The following is an 8,310-nucleotide window of genomic DNA, read 5'->3' on the forward strand; positions in this document are numbered from 1 at the left end:
CCACCTGCCCTCTCTCTCCTCCTCTCTCTCTCCTCTCCCTCTTCGTCTCCTTATCCCCTCCTCCTTGCGCCCTCTCTCTCTCCTCTCCCTCTTTGATCCTCTCCCTCTCCCCGCCGCCCCACTGCCTTCATTCTCCTCTCGCCCACCGCCCCGCCACCCTCTCTCCTGTCGCCCGCTGCCTTCATTACCAAGAAGTTGTGGGTGGATCAGTTTGAGACCGTGTGTTCTTGTGAGGGGGAGGATTTAAGTGAGGGGATTTCTGAGGTAAGTGAAGAAGTTTTCGCTTTTAAGGTTTATTGATTTTTAAAACCCATTCTTTTACACTGATTTATTTAAGTGTGGGGATTTCTGAGGTAAGTGAAGGGGTTCTTATGTGCCTTCCGTATCTACATTTCTAGGGCTAATGTTTTTTGAAAAGCAAAGTGACTAATCTCAAATGCGTTGTTCAGTGGAATGCCAGAGTGTAATCTTGGCCTGAATGATAGAGTGCTTTTGGAGGCTCAAGATCGGACCGCAAAGGGGAGAGCCATAGATCTGGATGACATCAAATTCCACCAGTATGTGGCTTAGTCTTAGATCGCAATTTTCATTACTTTTTCCCCGTACATCAACATTTTTTAGGAAATTTGCGATCTCATACATCTCAATTAATCAGTACTCAGGTATGCCTTTTGATTTCTGCTTACTAGTGCTGTAGAACTACTTTCACATGTAAAGTTCCCTAAAAGATAGGATCTTAGATATGAACCAGTTGTTATCAAAATAAGCTACAAAATAGAATTTGTTTTGGTCAAAAACAAATGCTATATGTGATATGAACAGACTATGTTTTGGTCAAAAACAAATAAGCTATATTTGATATGAACCAGTTGCCATCAAAATAATGCTATATTTGTTTTGTCAAAAACCTCCAAGTGACAAATCTGTCAAGCATCTTTACAGACCTAAGAGCAACACCTCCAAGTGACAAATCTTTCTCGGTTGGATGTGGTTGTGGTAATGGTTAAAAACACAGACTTATCTTACGCTTAGAAACAAAAACTAAACTTCCTTGAATCTGTTGAGTTAGGGTTGCCAGTGAAATCCTTCCTATGCTTAGCCTGGACACTGCACAGTGTCACACAATATGTTGAATTTATCAGAATTAAACTTGAGAGTGCTACTTGATGAACTGCCTGGTTTAGTATGTCACTAGGTGAGCCATTTTGTTTGTGAATCCTATCAGTTGGCTTTTTAAATTGTACGCCATCAAAAGTGGGGCCATAATTCTCACTGAAACTAGAAACTATGTCATTAGGCTGACCTTTCCTCGTCTGAATCCAGCTTTTACAAGAAGTCCAGATGGATTGTGTTGGAAGATATAGATGTCTTTGTTTTATGAGGGTCCCAATTCTTCTTTGTGTGGCTCACTTTTAATCAATATTGATTGTGCAGGAGTATATGTTGAGGGTAGAATTAAGCCTCCCCAGCCTAACTTCTGAAGAAGCTACATCAGAGAAGAAGGCTCCTGTCCGTGTAAAGTTTGAGATACCATATTTTACTGTATCTAGAATTCAGGTATTCTTTTTAGCCATACCATATTTTACTGTATCTAGAATTCAGGTATTCTTTTTAGCCTTTTTGCATAATATGATTGTGGTTACAACTAAGCATCTGCTTAAGTCACTTAAATTGTATTCTTCACTGCAAACTGCTGGTTGTTACTGGTTGATGACAGATTTATGGTAACCTGCTATATAGGCGTTCGAGAGGCTAATCTTATTGTTTGTCCTCATGAAGAGAAAGAATATCGAATTATATAACATCAGCAAATGACTAATGTTAATTTAAGGAGGGTTATCAACATCTTCTTTGTAGCTTTGGTTTTTCGAAATAATCTCCATTATGTCTGCAGTAGATGGATGCTTTCAAGAATTTACCTGATAGAAATCGTGCATGAGAAGAGCTTTTGCTAAAACTCTAGCAGTTTCTTGAAACCTTGCCTTGACTATGAAACTTTATTCGTTTTATGCATCATTGCTTTGGTATTTGATAACATTCTTTAATTGTTTCGTCCAATTCTGTATACTTACATAGCCCTATTTATATATTGAAGGGCTGATAAATATGATTGGCTCAATCCAACATCAATTTTGTAGGTTTGGTACCTGAAGATTATTGAGAAGAGTGGATATCAAGCTCTCCCATGGGTGAGATACATAACAATGGCAGGCGAGTATGAACTGAGAGTTATGTGAAGCCTGAAGATTATTGAGAAGAGTGGATATCAAGCTCTCCCATGGGTGAGATACATAACAATGGCAGGCGAGTATGAACTGAGAGTTATGTGAAGCATTTTCCGTGTGGAGATGTTTGTTTATATAAAAAGCCAACACCAGCTTACATTTGCATAAGAGCTTTTGAACGTGCCTCTGAACTTGGTACGAACACCAGCTATTATTATTTCCATCGAGGGCAGAAGTTTCACTTTTTCTGCTACCAGTTAATGCTATCCGACATATGTAATAGCGAACAAGCAGCGAAGAACATACAAGCATACATTTTTTGGGTGGTTAATGCCCTTGTTTTGTTTTTTTTTCCTCCCTTGTATCATGAGTGGGTTGTATTTTTGTAACTCCTAGTTTATTCACATGAGACTTGATTATAACTTGCGTTTGTGATCATTCTAGCATTTTCACAGTAATACTGCATAATGTACAAGAATCATGTATTTATGTGTATGTCGTGAATGTAATATATAGTGAATTAACGTTTTAAAAGGTTTTTTTGCGGGGAAAAGAGCAATCTGTATGGAAATTTCGTCTGGGTTGCTATAGTAGCTACAGTAGCAACCTAGACGGAATTTCCGTCTAGGTTGATTTTCGTCTAATTTGAACAACATAGACGGATTTCCGTCTAGTTTGCCTCAAACTAGACGGAAATATTCTAGACGGTTTTTTCTAGACGGATTTTCGTCTAGGTTGATCAATTTAGACGGAATTTGGAGCAACCTAGATGGTTTTTTCCGTCTAGGTTGCACGTTTTTCTACTAGTGATTGCTAGCTTGTTTTTTGTAAAAACCGTTGGTAATTAATGCCAAGTTTTCTTCACAAATCTTGTTATCAATTAGGGCCCGTTTGGTTCATTTCTTTTGCCTTGGGTAGTGGGCAGAAAGCCTGCCAAAAGTACTCTTTTGGCAGGCTTTCTGCCCACTACCCAAGGCAAAAGAAATGAACCAAACGGGCCCTTACCAACGCTTGCGAAACAATGGTAATTGCCAACGTTTTGCGAAAAAACCTTGGCAATTGCCAACTACACTTGCCCTTCCAACAAACGTTGGGACTTGTTATAACAACATTTTAAAATGTAGTTGGGTGTGCTTTTAAACATTGTTAATGACTACCTTCTTTTGTAGCATGTGGCTCTTCAGCTCGAACAATATGCTTCCCTGTATCTAACTTGAGCATCAACTGTAATCTCGATCCCTCGAGGATTTCATATTGATTGGTGTTGCCTTCATTGGCTAGGACTTGAACGTTAAAGACAGTCTGGGTTGAAACTGGATATCCTTCGTATTTTCAATTTTCTTCTTGATCTCAAGAACAGTATCGAAAAACAAAATCTCTATTTTGAACCGTTTCCCGCTTGATGTCTCAATGTCTACATCCATTTTTGGGAGTAATTAGCTTTTTTGTTCTTAAGAAGTGGCTTTTAAAGATATTGCACCGGTACTCGGCGTGAGAAAACAACGGAAGGAAGGCATTAGGTTTTAGAGGGAGCATCTAAGATTTTCTTGTGAAGAATATTAGAGTACTGCTGTTAAATATGATTTCCTGATCGGAATCAAATTATATAAGATTTTCTTGTGAAGAATATTAGAGTACTGCTGTTAAATATGATTTCCTGATCGGAATCAAATTATAATATTTAAATACATCTCTATATGTAATGTACTGCTGTTAAATATGATTTCCTGATCGGAATCAAATTATAATATTTAAATACATCTCTATATGTAATAAAAAAAAACTAATAAGTATCTTATCTTATTAATGACGGGAAACAATGTAAAATACTCAAATTATTATCTTTCTTTATGCTTTAGAAGGTGTTTGGGGATGCTTGTTTTTTGACCAAACTAGCTTTTAAGCTAGCTTTTTTATTTCTACCTGTTCGGTGAAATGCCAAATAAGTTTGTTTATAAGTCCCATTTTAAAAAGCATAGCGCAGCTTTTGAAAACTAGCTATAAGCTCACTTTAAAAAGCAAGGTTTGGCCATCTACTAAAATAATTTTTATAGCATTAAAGCCAAAAACCATTAAAAGCTAGTATAACTAATAAACTTCAAAAAATAAGCCTTTCCAAATACCCTTTTAGTTATAACAGAATGTTTCAATAAAAGAAATTTAGACTTTTCAATCTTTTATAAAGTTGTAAGTTACAGGTTTGTTAAGAAGCTAGAGTTTGCTGGAAGAGTAATTATCTGCCCTTGAATATCCAATACAAATTATGCAATATATAAAATATTAATAGATTTAATTAGTGCACATATAAATTGGATATCATATCTATAATTGTTATAGTATTTTTAGAAATTATTTTTTTAGATCATGCACTGTGATAGTCATTTGCTTGGAGATATGATCTAACTTAGAGATTTCTTAAACTCGTGCTTAACATATAACTAGTAAATAATGACTTAGTCATAACAGGTTATTATGCATGACACCAACATATGAGATGTAGTGATGGGTCTCAATCCTGGGAATGGGGATTTCACAGGTGTATGTCATAAGCACATATTGCGAGATGTGTAGCACTAGACTGCATTTGAATTCTCTAGGACGAGTCACTTAAGAGATAGAGAATTCAAATTGTTACATGGTCTCTTTGACTTGATGATATTGTTATTTTCACTTTAATAATTTAGTATAATTTGATGTGATGGTTAATTTTATTTAGCAAGCGCTATACAACCAAAAACGTTGGGTTGCTAGATTTCATTTAGAAAAATAATGGATATCTAAATAGAATCCGGTATGCTTATTATGATGAGTTAATTTATTATGCATTCCCATGAAATTATTAAATTCCTGTTAGCAGGTGATTTTAAAAAATATTTTTTAAAATTTATTTTCTTATAAAATAAAATATTTTGATGTTTCAAACTGATTTTTACTTATGTTCATGAGAATTACAATTTAGGTACGAGCAAATAGATAAATTGTCCTGCTCAAAAATTACCTACAAATAAATGTACTTGAGGGGACTTGTTTGCATCGAAAATCTTTTTTATTACGAAATCCATTACAATTGTTTATCAATTGTAGATTCAACAAGAAGGAGCCTTTTTAAAATAAATGAGGACTTCCTAGAAACACACGCAGGATCGTTTATCGATCGCTGCTTGCGTAGAATCTTTACCTGTGCTGGGGACTCGTTGATCCGTGGACTGCCAAAAATCAGATCCGGTTGATCGTGAAGAAGGCTTATCGTTCTTGTTCCCTTATAGAAACAAGAATGGAAGTAAATATCTCAATGATACAAGATAAATACCCTTCTCAAGATTAAAACAACAGTATGATCTTGAGAGAACATGTGACAGGGTGCAGATCTCTCCAAAGGTTCTTCTTTATGCTTAAGAACTCACCAAGAACTCGCCAAGAGATCTAAAATTCGTGGCTCTCCTCTCACAAGGTCAGCAACTCGTCTCAAAGCTCGAAATTACCGCCGCCCTGTGTATAAGAGCCCTAGGGATGTATTTATAGGGCTTCGGATACCGTGGTCACGGATAAGAATATATCTTCAGTTAATAACAGCTCTCCAACATTTAAGGATAGCCTCGAGGCAGTTAGAGAGGCTCCGGATTGAACGAATCCTGCAAATCTATCAAAATTTGCATCGTCGGAAGACTGATCTATGCGAAACACCCCTGTGTGTTTCGCACCTATGCAAAACACTCAGGTGTGTTTCGCACCTGTGCGAAACACTCAGGATTGTTTCGCACATAGTACGAAACACTCTTGGGTGTTACGCACATAGTGCAAAACACTCTTGAGTGTTTCGCACTATGGGTGTGAAACACAGTGTTAGTTGTGTCGTTTCTCTATCGTTTTGTCGTTTTGCGTATTTCGTACGCTTCATCGACTTGCTTTGCTTCTTCACGGCATCAGATGATCCTCTTTAGACTCTAATAATGGAATTCATCGTCTTCTCTTCATCTCGAGCTGTGTACGGTAACCTATAGGTAATTTTTGATGCCTACAGATACCCCCTCCAAAGTGTTTCAGCCTCATTCTTTTACAGAGGAGTCTCAAATACTTTGGATATGGTAGGCCCAGCCTTTAATTCTATGACTTCTTTAGTTTTTAATCTATTCAGTATTTTTTTTGAATAATCTAAAATTCTTCTGGTACTGTGTTTATCGTCTGATCGTTGTCAAAATCTTGAACTGGAACTGGTGTGTTGATACGTGAATTAACTTGAGTCGTTAAGTTAACGTTGAACTGATCATCTTTGTCGAGGAATTATATCTGAATTGCATTTGAACTCTGTGTGTGGGAAATAGAATTATCCCAAGCCTAATTTTGGTGAAATTTGTCAGGCGTTGACTCCCGCTGCGGCGTAAACATAGTTTATACTCGTACATAGCTAGAGTCTACACAGTTTAAGCTCTTAAGGTGTTGGAGCATAAAGGAGCATTTTATTCTCGTATACTTTTCGGAGTTTGGGAAGAGCAAGCTGAGAATGCATTAGAGACTCACCACATTGAGCTCTTTGTGCAAGATTTAATTGTAGAACCAGCTATTGGTACCGATACAGCTACTATCTCTGAAGCTACCCTAAGTGCTCGAGTCACGAGGCTAACTGATGAAGCTGGTGTATCAGTGACTATTAAATCAATGTTATGGAGGAGGAGGTTACTAAGGCCTTGATGTAAAATCCCAAAAGTTTGAATAAATTATAATAAATGGTAATAAATATGTTATATGGTTATAAATAACATATTTTAATGTTTGAATATGCTAGGGATTGATTTAAGATCAATCAAATGTATATATGTGAATATAGATGAGAAACATGCATGAAATCATACACTATATACACGAGCCTGAAATCTGTGGTTGGACGAGAAAGTTAAAACCAAAATACCAAAGGTTACCAGTCAGACTAGGTTTCCTGGTTCGGGTCAAACGGGTTTATTTCGGGTTTACCTCTATAAATACATGTGTTTTTTTATGAAAATTCTTCTCTTTATCATATATCTGAATCCTAGCAGCCACCCTCTAGCCCTCAAAAACCCTAGATCAATTTCTTGTGAGTTTTGTGAGCTTTGTGAAGCAAAATACCAACACGAGGGTGAGATCATCGACGTGTAACAAGGAAGAACGAGTTGTTTGTACTTTTGGATTGCTTGTTGTTCATTTCAGAGGCTTGCACATGAGATTAAGGCATGATCATCTGCATTTAAACCTTACCCATAGTTTATAAACATGTATCTATGAAGTAATATGACAGATATGATGATTAGAACTTAATCTAATGTGAAAAAGGTTAGATTTTTTATATTAAACTGTAAACAAATGTTAGATCTACATAAGTTTCTTGTTGTTTACATTAGAAACATGATCACGATCATTAGAACAAATGTTAATTTCATTCTTAATTTATTAATTAAGTTTAACCCATGTGCAAACCCTAGTTTGTTAATTAATTAAGTTTTCTTGTAAATTAATCATGCTTAAATCCTAGGTTGTGAGATCATAATGACATGAACGTATTTTAAACAAACTTATCTTTGTTCAATGTTAGTTATAACCTTGATCAAGTTAATCATGTGATAATTCATGCTTTTATATGAGAATTTGAATAATTATGAGGTTGAACCCTAATTAGTGTTTAATCAAAGAGTTAAATCATGTGAACTAATCTATGTAGTAAATTTCAGAAGATTAAAACCTTTTTTCATATGTTCCATGTGATTTGAATGAGTTTTGTTTAAGTAATTATCACTAAAAACATCAAAACCTGAGAAACTAAAATCTGTTTAACAAAGAATAGTCGACTAATAACATGTGTAGTCGACTACTCCTTTCCTGGTACGATTCACAGAATTGTTTTTCATAGCAGAATAGTCGATTAATGTTCATATTAGTCGACTACTCACACTTGGTCCAATTTTTCCAGATTCTGGATGGGCTCAGAGTAGTCGACTACTAAGCGTAGTAGTCAACTACTAAGGCTATTTTCTGAGTTTGTGTTTTGTATCTGTTTGAGATGTGTTCACGGGGTTCGAGCCACACTCCTTTATATGTAAATTCATGAATACAC

General features: G+C 36.0%; 1 long non-coding RNA gene across 1 annotated transcript; it reads left to right on the forward strand.

Moving 5' to 3' along the window:
* LOC109822168 lies at positions 39 to 2,706 on the forward strand. Its single transcript, XR_002242044.1, has 4 exons — positions 39 to 264; positions 450 to 557; positions 1,435 to 1,557; positions 2,139 to 2,706. It is a non-coding gene; the product is annotated as an uncharacterized LOC109822168 (long non-coding RNA).

Source organism: Asparagus officinalis, chromosome 8 (assembly GCF_001876935.1).
Source record: "Asparagus officinalis chromosome 8, Aspof.V1, whole genome shotgun sequence".
Lineage (NCBI taxonomy): Eukaryota > Viridiplantae > Streptophyta > Magnoliopsida > Asparagales > Asparagaceae > Asparagus > Asparagus officinalis.